Below are 18,705 nucleotides of genomic sequence, written 5' to 3' on the forward strand. Positions count from 1 at the left end.
GGAGTAGCAGAATCTTCTAAGTTGTGCTTCGTCTTTAATGATAGAATGATTAACATGCTAGAATGCAAGATGTATGATCTGCCCTCAGTGGAGATGGTTGGTACCAATGCAAGGCTGCTGGAAAGGCAATAGAATGAGGATACTTCAAGAGACTCTAATCTCTGATGATTTTAATATATCTAAGGAAACCCTAGAGATGAATAGTTTCTACTATGCTACTACTTTACTATAGTTAGAGCCTGCACACTATTTTACCCCATTTAATTATCTTTATTCCTCCTTGTCCAGTTTCTGAAGACCATTGTTCAGGATGGACCCTCCCTAGGTCTATAAACCCGTGAGGGCAGGAATGCAGAAATGTATCTAGCTGTGGAAGTGCAAAGTTCACAGTTTGTGCTGAAAATTCCTGGAGTTTACACCAGGCTCCAGATGTAATGACAGCACACTGCATTGCCCGTGTAAAGTGGAGTATTATGAATATCGATGGCTGGTTGACAGTAAAACATGTTATATCCTTGGATGGATCTTTCACAAAAAATCATAAGGACCACTTATTTCCTGTACGTGTATATCTGCTCACCTTCTACAACTGTTGCGGGGCAGCCCAAAACCTGTGAGACCCGGGCAGGTTCAGGCTGACCTTAGCACAACCTTTGTGGGTTGCAGGCAGGTTCGGGTTGAGTTCTTCTTCCTGCTTTCCCCACTCACGACCTTACACTGCCAGCTTCTTGCTTCCGGAACTCTTTTTTAATAAACTTGTGCTCGCCCTGCCACTTTTTTGATGTCATCAGCGGAGCGGGTTGGCACGGGTCTATATGTAGAGGGGAGGAGATTGTTTTTTCTCAACCCCGCACATCACTGTCGCTTAGAAGGCTTTGAGAAAGTCTAGAGTCAGGCGGAGCTTAGTGACGTCAGCCAGGGTGCACCCGGAAAGGAACACGCCTTGAGGAGAGAAATATGCCGGCTTGAGTAATTGGACTTTGAATACAGCGTACCGGGCATACACAAATGAACCTGGAAAGGACTGTTAAGTGCCAATCTGCTTGGTTTTAGGTGTGTGCAATTTTAAACGTGTTATTTATTAAAAACATTTTTTACACTATATGAAGCGCATTTTCCTTAGCAAATCCGGACTGGGATCTGGACAGAAGCATTGATAGAACCTTTAAACAGGCATATAACCATTTTAAACGTTTGTAAGTACCCATCTTCCCTTGATGGTGGATTTTCAAAAATTTAAGAAAAACATGTAACCATGATCCGCTGAGAGTGGGTTTCACGTGTGATTGAATATCATAGAGTGTTCGAATATACAAAATATACTACACTATATTTTGGAACGTTTTTCACTTTTTCTTGCTGTCTTTTCCTGGGCTTCCTTATGAAGCGCTGTTTCACAGAGTTTGGATTTGTACGATTTATACCGGTTGGAAAACGAAATAGAAACGACTACAGGACCGAACTTCTGGAATCCTTAAATTTTCAGTCACTATTGCCTAGCCTATTATACTCCTACACCTCCTCTGATGAAGCACCCAATGGTGCAAAATGCGTCAGGAGGGAGTGGCTTATGTGAGGTATGGAGACAGGGTTAAGACGCTGCCATGTGGTATGATATGAATTTATTTACTATTTTGTAATTCAATCGCTTTGGGGATTTTGCACAAATAAATGCGTGAAGTGAGTTATCGTGCATTCTTGTCTATGATTATTTGCTTAGCCGGTTATACTGCCTGCTCTTTCAAAATGGTTTCAGTAATGTCTGAAAGACAGTTTTTTTTTTATTTTTACTGTTTTCCCAGAGTGTTGTGGGGAGGGTGAACATTATGGAAATTAAAGGAGACATGTAGGATAAATGAAAAAAAAAACCTTATTTTGTAGGCAATTAGGAGTAATATATGGTGTTGCTTTTACATGGTGCTAAAAATTAATATTATCTTTAAAAATAGGCCATTTATTAAAGCTTCCTATAGATGTTCTCTGGTCCCTGTCCCTGTTTCAAATGAGGGGTAAGCGTGTCCTAACGGTCCCTGCCATAAGCACAGTAGGAGGGAGACAGCCAATCACAGCCCTGTAGTCACACAAGCAAAGACAGGCTTCAGTTCCCTATCAGGTCCTGCTAGCTGCTGATTGGTTTCTGTCCTACAGTGCAGTGAGCTGAGTGCCTCCAGCTCCCCTGCACAGCCTGGGAATTCAGGGAGCAGGAAGTGGAAGAGAAGGGAGGGATTATTAGGGTTTTTGCAGAAATATTCAAAAAAATCAGCCTGATACACTACTTTTTTAAGTACAAATCTAAATGAGTATAACACACTGGTACGTTATTTTTGACACAAACTGTCTCCTTTAATAATTACGATAGATTCTACCACTTTCAAACCTCTTATGAACAACAGTCTACTTGGCATGAGGGGCCATAGTGCTTCTACTATGTTGCTTTGCACCAGAGTTTTAGAGACATTTCTTCAACAGAAGGCCCTCTGCTGTATGTTCCTTGCAACTGAAGTACTAGGTCCAATCTCCATCTCCAATTAGCCCTGGAACTATTGTCTGTCCTGTGGTTATATGTCTCTGCCAAGGTTTAGTAAGTATCTGACAAGGCATTTGTTGGTAGGTTTGCACTTTGTCCAACAATTGGCACCTCCGTTGTACATTTTGTGGTCCTGTAGTTGCTGCTAAACGAATACTTTCCAGAAAGACTCAGGTCAGGGGTGTAACTATATATGAAGCAGACCCTACGGCTGCAGGGAGGGCCCAGAAGGTATAGGGGCCCCATGAGGCCAAAATTCATATACAGTTTCAATAAATATTTGGTAAAACAAGTCAACCTCTAAACATTTTTGGGGCCTGAAAAATAATTTGCTGTGGGGCCCAGTAATATCTTTTCACCCTTCATGCCGCTTCATTTAGCAATAATAGTGTTACTTACATTTACGCCTGGACCTGCGGAAGAAGGTTCTGTTGATGGAGAGGTTTCATGTACAACCGTCAGATACAGGGGTTCTTTCTTCTTGGATCACCACCTAGAAATAAATAATATGTGTAAAGGCAGCCTGTGTTTGCCTAGTGTCTAGTGTATCAGATAATCGAAATTAAATGAGCTGCACCTTTAGCACAAGACATTTAGTGTGTATTTTGTGATGAAAGGATGAAATACGGCAAATACTCAGAACCGATCAAGCTTTCTCATTAAAGGCTAATTATCTACTGAAAATGTTCATTTGTCTAAGAGCAGGGATATACTGTAAATTCCTCGCCCTGATTCCCTGAGCAGATACTACAGCAAAGGAAATCTGAGCATCTCAGTCTTGCTTAAAGGAGAACTAAACCCTAAATGTATTATTTTACATACTGAACTTATTGCACCAGTTTCAGCTTTTCAATAGCAGCAATAATCCAGGACTTCAAACTTGTCACAGGGGGTCACAATTTTGGAAAGTGTCTGCAGTGTCGGACTGGCCCGGCGGGGCACCGGGAAAAAACCCGGTGGGCCCGACCCTTAATGGGCCCCCGCCGGGCCAGTCCCCTCTGCAGATCGGAATAGAAAAAATTTTTTTCGAGGCGCTGCGCAGCGTCATCTGCACCTATAGGTGCACCTATTCATCCAGGCGCGGCCAGCAGCGCCCTCACTCAGGCACACCCGATGCCTGCGCGCTCTGCGGTGGGACGGGGGTCGGAGGGAGCCCTGGACATTGGTCCCGGTGGGCCCCGGGCCCCCCAGTCTGACCCTGAGTGTCTGTGACACTCACATGCTCAGTGGGCTCTGAGCAGCTGTTGAGAAGCTAAGCTTAGGGCTCGTCACTAATTATCCAGCAGAAAATAAGGTTGGTCTGTAATAAAGGCTGATGCTACAGGGCTGATTATTAAATTCTGATGCTAATTGCACTGGTTTCTGTTCTGCCATGTAGTAATTATCTGTATTAATTACTATTCAGCCTAATATTGTGACATTTCTTTCAAAACTTTTATTTATTATCCATCAATATGGACAAACCATTTAAATTTTTCTTTAGAAAATGCATTTGTTCTCCTTCGCAGAGGAGAATTATTACATTGTATGAAAACATATTACATAAAGCTACATTGCCACATTGACATGTAAATAAACATAATGTAGTATTCATATCAATAAACAAATTAACTTCTTTAACAATGTGTAATGTCAGTTATTACTTTGTATTCGTCTCCGTGTATATTTTGTCATGTAATAATAAATGTCTCCTTACATTTAGTCATTTCGTCCCAGGATGCCAATATTGTGACATTTCTATTCTATGTGTACTGTATATTGTGAGTGGGTCCCTAAGCTCAGTAAGTGACAGCAGCACAGAGCATGTGCAGTAAATCAGCAGAAAAGAAGATGGGGAGCTACTGGGGCATCTTTGGAGACACAAATCTTTACTGCTAAAGGGCTGTGGTTGTCCTGGGCTGGTACAGAAGCCCAAAACATAATGTACAACATTTCTAGCTACTTCTTTAGTTAAGCTTTAGTTCTCCTTTAAAGGAACACTGACCTGAGAAATGTTCTTTTGCTTGAAGGGAAGCTCTCTTATTGCCTGTAAAAAATATATAATAATTGCACTCATTCTGAAGCAGTGACAATGGTAAGCATGGAGTTGCATTTGCAGCACCATGGTCAACCTCAGACAGCTGTTATTTGGATACAAAGTGACCAAAAATCTTTAAAGGAAAACTTTACCCCCAAAATGAATACCTGTATTTAAGCAACAGATAGTTTACATCAAATTAAGTGGCATATTGAAGAATCTTATCAAACTGGTATATATATTTAAGTAAATATTGCCCTTTAACATCTCTTTCCTTGAACCCCCATTTCTTGATGGTCTGTGTGCTGCCTCAGAGATCACCTGACCAGAAATACTACAACTCTAACTGTAACAGGAAGAAGTGAGGAAGCAAAAGACACAACTCTGTCTGTTAATTGGCTCATGTGACCTTACATGTATGGTTTGTTGGTATGCACAGTGAATCCTAGGATTTTTTTAAATGGCAATTTTCAACTTATGATTACCCAATGACACGTACGACTAAAAAAGTAAATTTCTATGAAAGTGGTTTATTTACATAAAGCAGGGTTTTACATTTATTTTTATAGAGACCTACATTGTTCGGGGGTATAGTGTTCCTTTAATAAATCCCAAAAATTATTTTTATTTGGTTACTCGTTGAACAGTTTTGTATATAATTGTGTTTTCACTCTTTTGACAGAGATCTTTGCAGAGGATTCTATTTTCTTCTTTTCACCATTTTTGTGGAAAATGGTGGGCCCTGGACTAATTCATGGAGCACAAATGCTCTATACACCCCAGTATAAATGATGAAGCATTGGTCATCCATAAGCTTAGACTAGTTAACCGGGCCTAACTTTCACAATATCTCATAATACTATGCAAAATATACAATGTTAAAAGTGTTAACTATATAAGACTATATAATATCTTCTAATATATATAAAAATATCAAATATCTTCTTAGAATGAATATTCACAATTTCGGAATATTTGGAACCCAACAATCTTTGTTATTACTGGAGCTATCAGGATTTGGACCTCCTCTCCATAATTAGAATTTTCATTTGTGCGACATTGCTGATCCCACATAGGAGAGAAGACTCCCTTGTGACATTATTGAAGTCTGCACAGTTATTACCTTATCTTTGATTTCTCAACACTCAGGTTTTCATTGTCTGCTCGACATTCTGTCCATCCACAAGATCATTCCAATTGAAGCTTATCGTGACTTTTGGGCTGATTGTTCCTTAGTTACTTTTGAAGACCAGGTTGGACTGCAGACTGGGCGCTTCTAATAAGGGATCAAGCTGTAAAATAATGAGAATTATTGTTGACATATTTTCTACATATAGATGGAGGGTAATTTTTGTGTTTGGGGTGGCTAGTTCACCTTGTGTTATAGAATGGACAATTCTAAGCAACTTTTCAGTTGGTTTTCCTTATTATTTTTTTTATATAGTTTTGGATTATTTCCTTTCTTCTTCTGACTCTTTCCAGATTTCAAATGGGGGTCACTGAACTCATCTAAGAAACAAAAGCTCTGTGAGGCTACAAATGTATTGTTATTGCTACTTTTTGTTACTCATCTTTCAATTCAGGCCTCTCCTGTTCCTATCCCAGCCTCTTATTCAAATCAGTGCATGGTTGCTAGGGTAATTTGGAACGTAGCAACAAAAAATGAAAACCAATTGCAAATTGTGCCAGAATATCAGTCTCTACATTATACTAAAAGTTGATTTAAAGGTGAACAACCCCTTCAAAGAGATTCTCTACACAAATTCCTTTAGTCTAGGGGGCCAGACAATGCAGATCTCAGCTTTCAGAGAAATGCAGGCGGAGAATCTGCTCCTCTGATGCTGCTCTGCTCTCAATGTTCCTGCACCTAAATACATACAGGAAAAAAATACTGCTGCAGCACCTCTTTGTTGCAAAAACTTGAATTTATAAGGTCAACCAGGCAACGTTTCGGGCTTACTCTTGCTCTTTCTCAAGCCTGTCTGGTGATACAATGTACAAACTATTTAACCCTCTTTGAGTGGGAACCCGCCCCCTTACATACCTCCCAACATTTTGAAAACAAAAAGGACAATTTTGACCACACCTATTTTTGTGGCCACACCCCCTAATTACCATGTTCATTTTACAAAATTTGGCAGGTTATGGAAGGTTGAACATATTTCTGTGTTTTTTCCCCAGTTATTACAGTTTTGCTAATGAAGGTCCAAAAGGACCTCTTATCTAAATTGTTACAATTACTTATTTGCTTATCTCAAAATTGTTACAAAAGTATCTTATCTGAACCTTGTGGCTGTTCTGGGCTCTCTGCCAAAAGCCAATTAAGTTAGAAACATTGTTTCTTTTTTTAGCTGTTGAGCTGTCAAAATGGGACAGTTGGGAGGTATGCCCTTAGCACACATCAATCAAATAGTATAACAAGTGTGATGAGTCCAATTGTATTCAACAGTCTCTTAGTCCATTAAAGTCCATTGCTTCATCTTTTTAGAGATGTGATAGTCCATTATTCATTGTGTCCTGGATAGACATCCTGTCCATCTCAATACAAAAATACAGTGTTAAAATAAGGATAATAAAAACAATGGTACCTTTTCCCCGGATAGGAAAGTTTCAGATATACCTTCCTCAGTGCAGTCTGGGATCTGACACCATTTCTTAATTATACTGAAAACCTTCAAAAGAACAACAAAGAGGTGCTGCAGCAGTATTTATTTTCCTGTATTTCTATGCAAACCCCTGGCAAGGGTTTCTGGACTGCTTTGCACCCAACCTACAAGGTTAAATAAGGTGCTTGAAGCACACACAATATTGTCTATTTTGCACAAATACATTGCCTCATCTCAGGTGCAGGCGGATGCAGCAGATTTCAGTGTGAAATGCAAAATCCTGCATTTCAGAGCTGAAATCCACCACTTCTATCTGCACCAGAGCTGAGGCAATGTATTCGGGCAGCAGCAGAGGATTCGTCTCCTGCAACGTCTGGCTCTAGCGTTAGTGTAGGCTTGGCTGTAGGAAATTCATACTTGTTGGAGCCTTAAAGGAGAAGGAAAGTTATAATCACTACAGTGTGAGGCACTCCAGTAATTATAATGGCTTATCTGAGACAATGGGCTGAAAGCAGCACCCAGTCTAGTTTTCCATATCTACCAGGCCTAGTATTCCAGGCTGGTGCATTTTCAGCCAATAGGAGCTAGGGATGCACTATTTTGGATTCGGCCGAACCCCCGAATCCGTGAAAGATTCGGCTGAATACCGAACCGAATCCAATTTTGTGACAAAAAGTCACGCGATTTCCCTCCCCGCCCATAATTTGCATATGCAATTAGGATTCGGTTCGGCCGGGCAGAAGGTTTCGGCCGAATACTGCTGAAAAAGGCTGAATCCTGGCCAAATCCGGAACCGAATCCTGGATTCGGTGCATCCCTAATAGGAGCACCTACCTGGGTGACTAGAATCACCTAAGACTTGGCACCTCCCAGTAATTATAACTTTCCTTCTTCGTAACAACCCCCAGTTTTTGCTAAAACCCCTCCACGAGTTTAAAACAAAACAATGGCACAGGCAATGATTTATAAGGAAAAAACAGCAATTGTTTTGATCAGAAATACTTTTGTATGGAACATATCCCACACATAGTCCCCTCATCTTATTTGCATACATTGAATAATGCTTTTAATTTAAATTTGTTATACTACCATTTAACTGCCAATGCAATGTCATATGAATACAGGTATGGGACCCGGAAACCCGATATCCAGAAAGTTCTGATTTACAGACTCCATTATAATCAAATAATCCAAATTTCCTTTTTCTCTATAATAGTAAAACAGTAGCTTGTACTTGATCCAAACTAAGATATAATTCATCCTTATTGGAAGCAAAGCCAGCCTATTGGGTTTATTTAATGTTTACATGATTTTCTAGTAGACAAAATGCATGAAGATCCACATCATGGAAAGATCACTTATCAGGAAAACCCCAGGTCCCAAGCATTCTGGATAATAGGTCCCATACCTGTATTATAGTCGCAATATCAATTTTGGACCAAACATGGTCATCTACAGACAGAGCTTTTTTTAACACAAAAGAAGGTCAAATACACGTACGGTAGACTGTATATCCATAGCCTGTAGCATCATTACTAAGGCCACTCACATAATGTCCAGATGTAGCCGGAGTTATTTTAGAGTAATAAACCTAAACATCCCAGGTATTTATCTCTGCAGCCGTTTGCTAAGTTGCATTCCTACTTGTAATTAGAGTAAGATGTCTCAAGAGTTCATGAATTTGTTTTATGGTAATGGGGACTCCGTCTGAACGAATTTCAAACACAGGCTCTTTTTTTACTTTAAACTGTGGTCTGAAACAGGCACTTTAGTATAATATGAGACAAATAAACCCCAAATTAAAACCATAGATAGTCTATTCTTTATTTTCACTTTTGGACCCATATCAATGTATGATATACTTGTTCAAGCTGAGATTATTTGTCTTTAAGATTTGTTTATATACATATAGCGCCCTGTGCTCAGGCCCAGATATGAGGCGAGGCCACAATTTAAGGGCGGCATGCCGCCCAGCCGCAATCCAAGGGAGCACTGGGGACGCTTGCCCACAGGGGCGGTGCGAGAACAGGTGCCGGCGCTTCAACCCAGTGGCCTCGGGCGCTGTAGCCCGAAATTCGAGCCTGCCTGTGCTAGTGAATGGAAGATTCCCAAGCCTGACTCGGCAAATCCCCACAAACTCTTAAAAAGGTTGGTTCACATTTAAATTAACTTTTAGTATGTTATAGAATAGCTAATTCTAAGCAACTTTTCAATTGGCCTTCCTTTTTTCTTTTTTTTTATAGTTTTTGAATTATTTGCCTGTTTCTTCTTACTCTTTCAAGCTTTCAAATGAGGGTCACTGACCCCATCTAAAAACAAATGCTCTGTAAGGCTACACATTTATTTTTATTGCTACTTTTTATTACTCATCTTTCTATTCAGGCCTCTCCTATTTATATTTACATTTGCAAATTGTCTCAGAATATCACTCTCTACATCACACTAAAAGTTAATTTAAAAGTGAACAACCCCTTTTTTAGATCTGTGATTTAATCTATCCCTTTGCTAAATTTGAAGCTTTGCCTGACCAATGATGGTAAATCATTGAGTGCCCTTAAAATATCAGCACATCTGCCACAGTAGTCAGTGGGGCTCATTTATCAACACTGGGCAAATTTGCCCATGGGCAGTTACCCATAGCAACCAATCAGTGAAAAGCTTTTTAAAGCCAACTTCAAGTAGAACAATGAATGCAGCAATTTGATTGGTTGCCATGGGTAACTGCCCATGGGCAAATTTGCCCAGTGTTGATAAATGACCCCCAGTGTCTTTAAACAAACACCTTATATTTTTTTTTTTTTTTTTTTTTTTTTTTCCAGTTTCAAAAGAGCTTTATTGGAAATTAGCAGTGATACAAAAACTGTAACCACATTAACAGCACCAAGCCACATATGTCTTAAACAGTAGTGCAAACATCTACATTGTCACATACAAGGTTGTTGGTGGTAAGAGTCTGCAGAATAACAAACTTACAAGTGCGGGTCAACAGTGTTTCACAACAGAACAGCTAGGACTCCGTATACTCCAAAACAGAAGGAGACAGACATAAACGAAACAACGGTAAAAGTGTAAGTAGGAAAGAAGGTGGAGGTGAGGGGGAAAAAGGAGAAAGGAGAGGGGGTGCAGCGGGGTGGTACTGAGTCCACAACTCAGGAAAGGTAGGATTTATAAAGTTCAGTTTCCTTAAATAGGAACCATCTCATCCAGGTAGTAGAGAATTTCGCGAATTGATCAGGGGTATGGGATGACATTTCCTCGAATCTGCAAATTTCCGTAATTTTGTTAAGCCAATCTTTAATGGTAGGCACATATGTCGTTTTCCAGTGTAGTGGTATCAATATTTTAGCGGCATTAAGCAGTTGGGGCTCTAGACCCGAATTAAAAACCGCCATAGGTACTGTATTATGAAAGAGCAATATTTGCGAAGGATCTGCCGCCACATTGTCTCCCAGGATTTGCCCAGCTAGTGAGCAGACCTCTGTCCAGAAAGGTCGCAGGAGGTCACAATTCCAAAATATATGGTATAAAGTGCCTGTTTCTCTTGTACAACGCCAGCAAATACCATTGGAGTTTTTGTATATATGCTTCAATTTGGAAGGAGTATAATACCATCTCGTTACTATCTTATAGTTCAGTTCTTGTATGCGACAACACGTGGAGCTCTTGAGTAGTTTTGAGAGAATATTTGCAATCTGTACCTCCTCTAACTGGAGATTGAGATCTCTAGCCCATCTCTGTATAAATGAGACTGATTCCCAGTTAGTAGGTAATTGTAATAGTTTGTAGAGGCGAGAGATGCCATGACTTGGAGGATCATGTGCCGAACAAGCCAATTCAAAGTCAGTAAGGTCTCGTCCTAATGTTTGTGAACCGCCTAAGCTATGAAAATAGTGCGAGAGCTGTGCGACTTTAAGGTGATCTATCTGCTTGAAGTGTGGTAAGTTTTGCAGTTTTTCTTTGGGAAGAAGTGTTTTGTTTTCCATAAAGTGGATAAGCTGGAGGTTCCCATCCACAAGCCAGTCCTGGAAGCTGTTAGGCAGCAAGCCCGGGGGAAAGGCCGGGTTGTTAATCAAGGGTATTAAGGGCGATGGATAAGTTGTGAGAGAGAACTTCGTACGGCATTTATCCCAGACAGCTAAGGTGTTAGATAAAAGAGGATGATCGGGGTGCTTCAATCTTCTATACAGGTTATCTATCCAGGGTAAATGCAACAGATAGCAGTACGTGGACTGCTGCTCTATTTCTATCCAGAGTTTAACATTAGCGTAATGAGACCAATCGAGTATTCGTAGTAAGACAGCAGCATTATAGTACATCTTGCAATCGGGAAGTGCTACTCCCCCCTGTTTTTTAGGTTTCGTTAGCATTTTATGACTAATTCTAGCTTTTTTGCCCTGCCATATAAAATTGTTTATCAGGCTTTGAAGTTGGTGCAACTGGGTATCTCCCAGTTGTAGAGGGAGTGTTTGGAAGATATATAGAATTCGGGGCATTATGTTCATTTTTACGACATTCATCCTTCCCATCCACGATATAGGTTTATCTCTCCATGCATTGAGATCTTTCTTTATCTTCGATATAACTTGTTTTAAATTAAGATCCGCCCAATTCGCAATGTCCTTAGAGATAAGGAGACCTAAGTAGGTAAGTGTTCGCGTGGCCCATTTATAAGGGAAACCGGTGGATAGGGCTTGTATAGTGGCGTCTGGTACAGAAACATTAAGTGCCATGGATTTAGAAAAGTTTATCTTAAAATTGCTAAGAGTACCGTAAGTGTGAAATGTTTGATTAAGCGCCGGAATAGAAGTCTCAGGTTTAGTGAGGAAAAATAGTAAATCATCCGCGTACGCGGCTATTTTATGCTGCGTGTTACGTACAGGGATGCCCGTTATCTGAGGATGTAGTCTAACGTGATTCAATAGAGGCTCAAGAGCCAGTATAAACAGAGTAGGAGATAGGGGGCATCCCTGTCTCGTACCGTTGCGGATGTCAAAAGAGTCGGATAAACCTCCGTTGATTTTAAGCCTAGCCGAGGGATTAGTATATAGTGACGAGATCCACTTTAACATATTAGGACCGAGACCCAGGTGTCTAAGACAGGCAAACATGAATGTCCAGCTGACCCTATCGAACGCCTTTTCGGCGTCAGTTGATAATAACATGGTTTCAATTTTGTATTTTTTAGCCCAGAAAATCAGGTTAACCAGTTTGTTCGTATTATCCCTACCTTCCCGACCCGGGACAAATCCCACCTGTTCCGGATGAATTAAATTCGGGAGAAACATTTGTATTCTACGAGATAAAATCTTGGCTAATAATTTTATGTCAGTATTTATCAGTGAGATAGGGCGGTAATTACCTGGGTCTATTGCATCTTTGCCCGGTTTCAGAAGTAATGTAATGTGCGCTGCGAGCGACGATTTATCAAAGGTTTTGCCCGAAGTGATGCAATTAAATGCGGAGCACATAAAGGGTAAAAGTTTCTCTTTAAACGTTTTATAATATGAAATAGTGTATCCGTCCGGTCCCGGACTTTTGCCGGAGGCTGTGCTTTGGAGGGCTATCTCTAGTTCCTCCAACGTAATGACCCCTTCCAGTTGTTCCGCCAAGTCAGGGGAGATAGGTTTCAAATTCGCTGATGTGAGGAATTGGTCAATGTTTTCTCGAAGTGAAGGTGAATGAGCTAGGGACTGGTCGGGTAATTGGTAGAGTGAAATATAAAAGTCTCGAAATATGGATGCAATTTTGTCCGAGATATGTTCAATGGAACCTTGTTTGTTTCGTATTGAGGGAATAAAATTTTTGGATTGTGAGGCTTTCAATACTCTAGCCAGCAGTCTACCACATTTATTGCCATGTTCATAAAAGCGGTGTTTAGTCATAGTAATCACTTTGTTAGTATAGTATTCGAGGTGATTTGCCAATTGTGTTCTAGCCTCTGCCAGATCAGAGAAGATGCTCTCTTGCAGGGTGAGTTTGTGTGTTGCTTCTAACGAAACTATTTTTTGTAATAGGTCATGGTATCGTTTTTCCCGTTCTCTCTTCCTTCGGGCTCCAATTTGGATCAGGAAACCTCGTATCACACATTTATGGGCTTCCCAGCAGGAGACTGGTGAGGTTTCTGGCAAGTTATTTTCTGTGAAGTACGTCGTTATTTTGGAGGATATATCCTGAATTACTTGTTCATCTTTCAATAAGGATTCATTGAGTCGCCATGAACTAGTTTTCCGTCTATCGGAAGGAGTCCGTAACGTAAGTGTGATCATGGAGTGGTCAGACCATGTTCTAGGCAATATTTGGCTATTGAGAACGTCCTGTAAAGCATTATGTGAAAGAAATAAATGGTCAATTTTAGAATATGAGCGGTGGCGGTGTGAATAAAATGTGTAGTCTTTAACTGTTGGGAAGAGAATACGCCACGGATCCGCCACTTGTAACTGATGTAAGAGCTTTTTGGTTTTAGTAATGTGCGACCTAGGGACCGCAGTATGGGTGGTCGAGCAGTCGAGCATGGGTTCCATGGGGAGATTGAAGTCCCCTCCTAGAATGAGAGTGCCTTCAGAGAAAGAGAGGAGTTGATCTACTATGCGGGCGAATTCAGTCACTTGGTCTACGTTAGGGAGGTACAGATTAGCCAGGGTGTACATTCGTCCGAGAAACGTGCCCCGTACAAAAATATAGCGGCCGTGGGGGTCGCTTTTTTTGTCCTTAAGTAGAAACTCAAAGTTTCGAGCAATTACTATCGCAACTCCTTTAACCTTCGTGGACTGAGGTCTGCTGTGGTATATATCTGGGTAATGTTTATTATTCCATTTGGGAGTGCAGCCTTCCTTGAAATGTGTTTCCTGTATAAAAGCTATGCTTGCTTTAGTCTTCTGCAGTTCCGAGGAAAGTAAGATCCGTTTTTGAGGGGAGTTGAGTCCGTTAACATTAATGCTTACGACCTGGAATGAATCTGACTTATGTTTTGACATAGTGGAAGCAATACGTAGTCAAATTGGCAGCAATTGATAGGTTTGTGGAGAAGTGTGGTCCCCGCCGCACCAGAGGTGGGAATATAGGAAGTAGTATCGAACACTAAAGAGCAAAAAGGAGAAGTGAGGGAGGAAAGGTAGCAAAGGAGTTCCCTTTCAGATACTAGTATCAGAAAGGGGGAGAGATTGAAAAGCGCTTCTGCCCAAGGGAAGCTTAAAGCATTCCCTGAGTAGATGAATATAGTAGCGCAAGTGTAGAGGGTGGGTATGGGTGGTCGGTGTACTGAACTAAACGGTAGAGCCCCGCCTCCCTGGGCTGGGAAGTGCGAATGTTTCGCCGAAAGGAAAACTAGTATAAGCGTATGGAGAAGGGCTAGTAGGGTGGCCTGAGTCAAGTAAGGTGGTAAAGGTCCTGTGGGGGGTTCAGGAGTGTAGAAGGATAAGCGAAAATGTGAGGGAACAGGCCAAGCAGAAAAAAAAAAAAAAAAAAAAAAAAAAAAAAAAAAAGGGGAAAGCATATAGACAAGAATGAGTAAAGTAAACATGTGAAAAGTCATAACCTGGATCAGCATACTAAATCCCGACCATAACCGCACCTGGAACAAACAGTAAATTTGGGGATGAGGGGAGGCCAAATAGTGCCCGTGAAGAGCAGTAGGTCACCGTCCCGCGTAGGGATTAGTCAGATGTGTTAGTGAGGGATATTGAGGCACCCTACTAGCTATACATATAGCAAAGAGAGGGTAGTCCCAGGAACGGTATGGAGGGCAGTAAATAACAAATTGACAGGTTGGGAAATCCCCCTTTAAATTGTGGTTATGGGTCATGCAAGTATAGGTATCGACACTCTCTTAGGTACCTGGAAGCAAGGCATAGGCATACAGACTTACAGATATAAACACATGTGCACATCAAAAAACATATCCATTGTTGCAGTGGGGGTAGCAAAAGGAAAAAAAAAAAAAAAAAAAAAAAAAAAAGGGGGGGGGAAGGGGCAAACAGGTGAGAATGGGTAAGGTAAACATGCAATAAATCCTAACCTGGATCAGCATTACAAATCGTAACCACAACAGTACCCGGGACACACATTAAAGTTGGAAATAAAATGAGGCCTATGGTGAGGGAGATCCCCAACTTGGTGCTGAGAAAAGCCCTGCGAGGCGGGAGGAAGTATCAGGCCACTGTCTCGCAGTGATGCTATCCATATGAGCCAGTAAGGAATACCGAAGTACCCCCACTAGTTACATATAAACCAAATAGAGGGTAACCCCATTATCCGTATGGATGGCAATAATTAACAAACCCAGGAGGTTAGTGAACCCCCTTTTAGATTATGGCTAGGGGTCCTGCAGGTATATGTATCAATAGGCACTCATGTACCCGGGAGAAAGGAATACGCATACAAATGTACATATATAGACACATGTGCACATCAAAACACAGTCCCAGAATTTCAATGGGGGTATCAAGGGGAAAAAAAAAAAAAAAAAAAAAAAAAAAGGGCTTGAGTAGGCTGAAAGAAGGCGATGGTTTTGCATCTGAAAGGATTCGCCGAGCAGTGCAGAATAAAATAAGCACAACAGAAATCAAAAAATCACATAAGTACAGTGGATCAGCACTTGAAATGGAGAAACTTCGTGGAACCAGGGCTAGCATGAGAGTCCCATAGAGCAGCATAAAGGGGGTGAGCAAACCCAAAATGGGGTAGAACCAAACAGAAACAGTTCGTGCGAAAACAGTGTATGTGATCCATGTATGGGGGTGTGTGACGCAGTAACCGGTAAACTGTAAACTGTGTTGCCCTGTCCCACGAGGCATAAAGTGACACGGAACGCCATTTTAGTCACCACTTAGGGGCAGAGTTACCAAAAGCCTCAGGTGTAATGTACAAGAACATCTCGGTAGTAGAGGCTTGAGTAGGTTGGCCGGCCTGGTCAATACTTGAGGGGGGGCAAAAAAAAAAAAAAAAAAAAAAAAAAAAAAAAAACCACTCTATCCCAGAACCCCCCACACACTCTGTGGCTCAGGGGCCCCGGGTAAAAGTTCATGAAAGTACAGTCTCATGGTGGGCCAAGCTATAGTGTCGAGCCATCAATGCCACAAGGGTTACCCCGCGTAGGCCCATGGAGAGGAAGATCTTCCAAAATACGAATCGGTATCACAACCGGAATGGTTAAATTGGGACAGCAGTGCCCTGAGAGGGAGTGCGTCCCCCCCGATAAACAAGGCCTCAACCGGGTATCAGTGCGTTAGATAAACTTGAGGTGGCTAACTTGGTAATGGGGCCGTATGCGGCACAAGGCCAGCTGCGTGGCCTGGAACAAGTAATAACAAAGTACCGTATGGTACAAAAAACTCACGTGTCCCGGATTTTAGCCCGATCCAAGGGTGGGTCGTCATCAGCATACACAAATCTGCTCCACTCTTGTAGGTCTAGGCCCGGTAGGCCTAGGTTTTTGAAGAAGAATGGTGCGTCGGAGGGTTCCTTGAGGGCGTAGTTTTTCCCATTTTTGTTCGCAATAAGGGCGAACGGAAAGCCCCACTTATAGCTTATATTACTGGACTTCAGGAGTGAAGTGGCTTCCCGTAGTAGGCGCCTCTGGTACACCGTAGAATGAGCCAGGTCCTGGTAGAGTTCGATGGTGTCATCCCCCAGTTTCACCGTCTTGGCTTCTCGGGCTCTGCGCAGGATCCTCTCCTTCGTGGTGAAGTAATGGAGACAACATAATATGTCACGCGGTTTGCCTGCTCTGGCACTTGCGACCCGGTGGACTCTGTCCATGGGGATCTCCGTATCCGCCTCTTGTTCCAGGAGCTCGTTAAAAAGATCGGTGAGTAGTTGTCGTAGCTCCGTTTGGGGCACATCTTCGGAGACCCCCCGAATCCTTAGATTGTTGCGCCTGTTGCGATTTTCAGCATCCTCAAGCAGTCGTCGGAGGACGAAGAGGTGGCGTGCCTGCTTAGTGAGTTGAGCTGCGTTGCGTTGAACTGATATCGCAAGGCCTTCCTGCGCAGTTTCAAGCGTGCCGATTCTCACAGACAAGGCCGCCAGATCCTGTTTAATCTCCGCGGTTTCTATCTTCTGAGCCTCCTTTATATCATCCAGCAGACGGGTTAAATCAGTCTTCTGCGGCAGGGCTGTAATCAGGGCCAGTATGTCCGTCGGCAGCGGAGGAGATAGCATTGGCGGGGAGGAAGGTTGCGATCCTCTCGGGGAATCACCCGCGTGGTCTCCGTCGGCCATATTGGAGTCGCTATCGCGTGCTGGTGATGAGGAGGATTTGTTGAAGAATTTATCAATTTCTTTTTCTTTTCGGGTCATCGGGGGTCTCTGTGGTAGCCCCTGCGAAGAACCCTTTTGGGATTTCTTCATGGTTTCGGCTAGAATTCTGATAATCAGGCTGATTATGTGCCAGGGAAGCGGGAGCTCCAATTCTGTGCTGCCGTTCACTCCGCCATCCAAGCCACGCCCCCCCAACACCTTATATTTTAAAAGGAATTGGATGCAGAAGTCTGCAGAGTAAATCTAAGAGGTTGTCCTAAATCCATTAGAAATATGTGGAAATGGAAAAGCTTGGACTTTGCTTCTCAGGATATTCTTTGCTGGAAATTTTTTTTCTTGTAGGTAAAGATTTTAAGAAAACACATGTACGCTAGCAAATCTTTAAAAATTCTGAAAGAAATAACAGGCAGAATTAATTTTCACTCTTTACTGGATTTGTCCAGTGCAGCATCAGGGAGGACTCACTTGTGAGGTTTAAAGGAACAGTAACATCAAAAAATGAAAGTGTTTTCAAGGAGTAAAAATATAAATAATTTGTAATGCTTCAGTGGATTTTAAAATTAGATATAGCAGCTATGTGTCCTTTTTGAAAGTGGTCCTTGAATTTGTTGCTATGATTTGTCTGATTAACCGAAAAAAAAACCTCTCTAGGGGTAAGGGGTTTCTGAGATTTCATCTTTAATACATCTATGGGATCTGCTGGGACCTGAGGTTTTCGAGATAACAGATCTTTCCGTAATTTGGATCTTCATAGCTTAAAGCTGGCCATAGACACAAAGATTTAATTGTACGAATCTCCGTTTCCTATGATTGTGGAGTGTCCCAACATTTTTCGTGAGATGCCGATCGGTCGTTCAGACGAAAATTCGGCTACCGATAATATTGCTGCATTTATTGCCAATCTGACGATATCAGAGACACCAGCTTTTGTCGGACATAACTTTCATTCGTTTGCTGTCAGGGCAGAACATTGTCTGATCTGTACTTTTACTACTTTATATGATCTGAACGATCATTCGTCCGATATGAAGGTAAATTTGCACGTCTATGGCCACCTTAAGTCTACTAGAAAATCATGTAAACATTAACTAAACCTGATAAGATGGTTCTTCTTCCAATAAAGAGTAATTATATTTCAGTTTGGATCAAGTACAAAGTACTTTTTTATTATTACAGAGCATAACGAAACAATCTTTAAAAATGTATTTTGATAAAACGGAGTCTACGGCCTTTCCGTAATTTCTGGATAATGGGTTTCCAGATCACGAATCCCATACCTGTATTATTTAGCAATGAGA

The 18,705-nt window shown here is 41.6% G+C and overlaps 1 protein-coding gene across 4 annotated transcripts in view; it reads right to left on the minus strand.

Moving 5' to 3' along the window:
• The window catches only part of col8a1.L (collagen, type VIII, alpha 1 L homeolog), a 78,898-nt gene that overhangs the window by 38,283 nt on the left and 21,910 nt on the right, over window positions 1-18,705 (minus strand). Inside the window, exons 2-5 of one of the 4 annotated variants that reach the window (XM_018246002.2) lie at window positions 5,668-5,836; window positions 4,512-4,553; window positions 2,927-3,020; window positions 581-942 (exon numbers count right to left, since the gene is read on the minus strand). The gene's annotated coding sequence lies outside the window, so the exon portion shown is untranslated. The remainder of the gene's footprint in view (window positions 1-580; window positions 943-2,926; window positions 3,021-4,511; window positions 4,554-5,667; window positions 5,837-18,705) is intronic. The other 3 variants (XM_041581620.1, XM_018246001.2, XM_018246003.2) reach the window with 3 other exon arrangements.

The sequence above is a fragment of the Xenopus laevis genome, chromosome 2L (assembly GCF_017654675.1).
Source record: "Xenopus laevis strain J_2021 chromosome 2L, Xenopus_laevis_v10.1, whole genome shotgun sequence".
Classification (NCBI taxonomy): Eukaryota; Metazoa; Chordata; class Amphibia; order Anura; family Pipidae; genus Xenopus; species Xenopus laevis.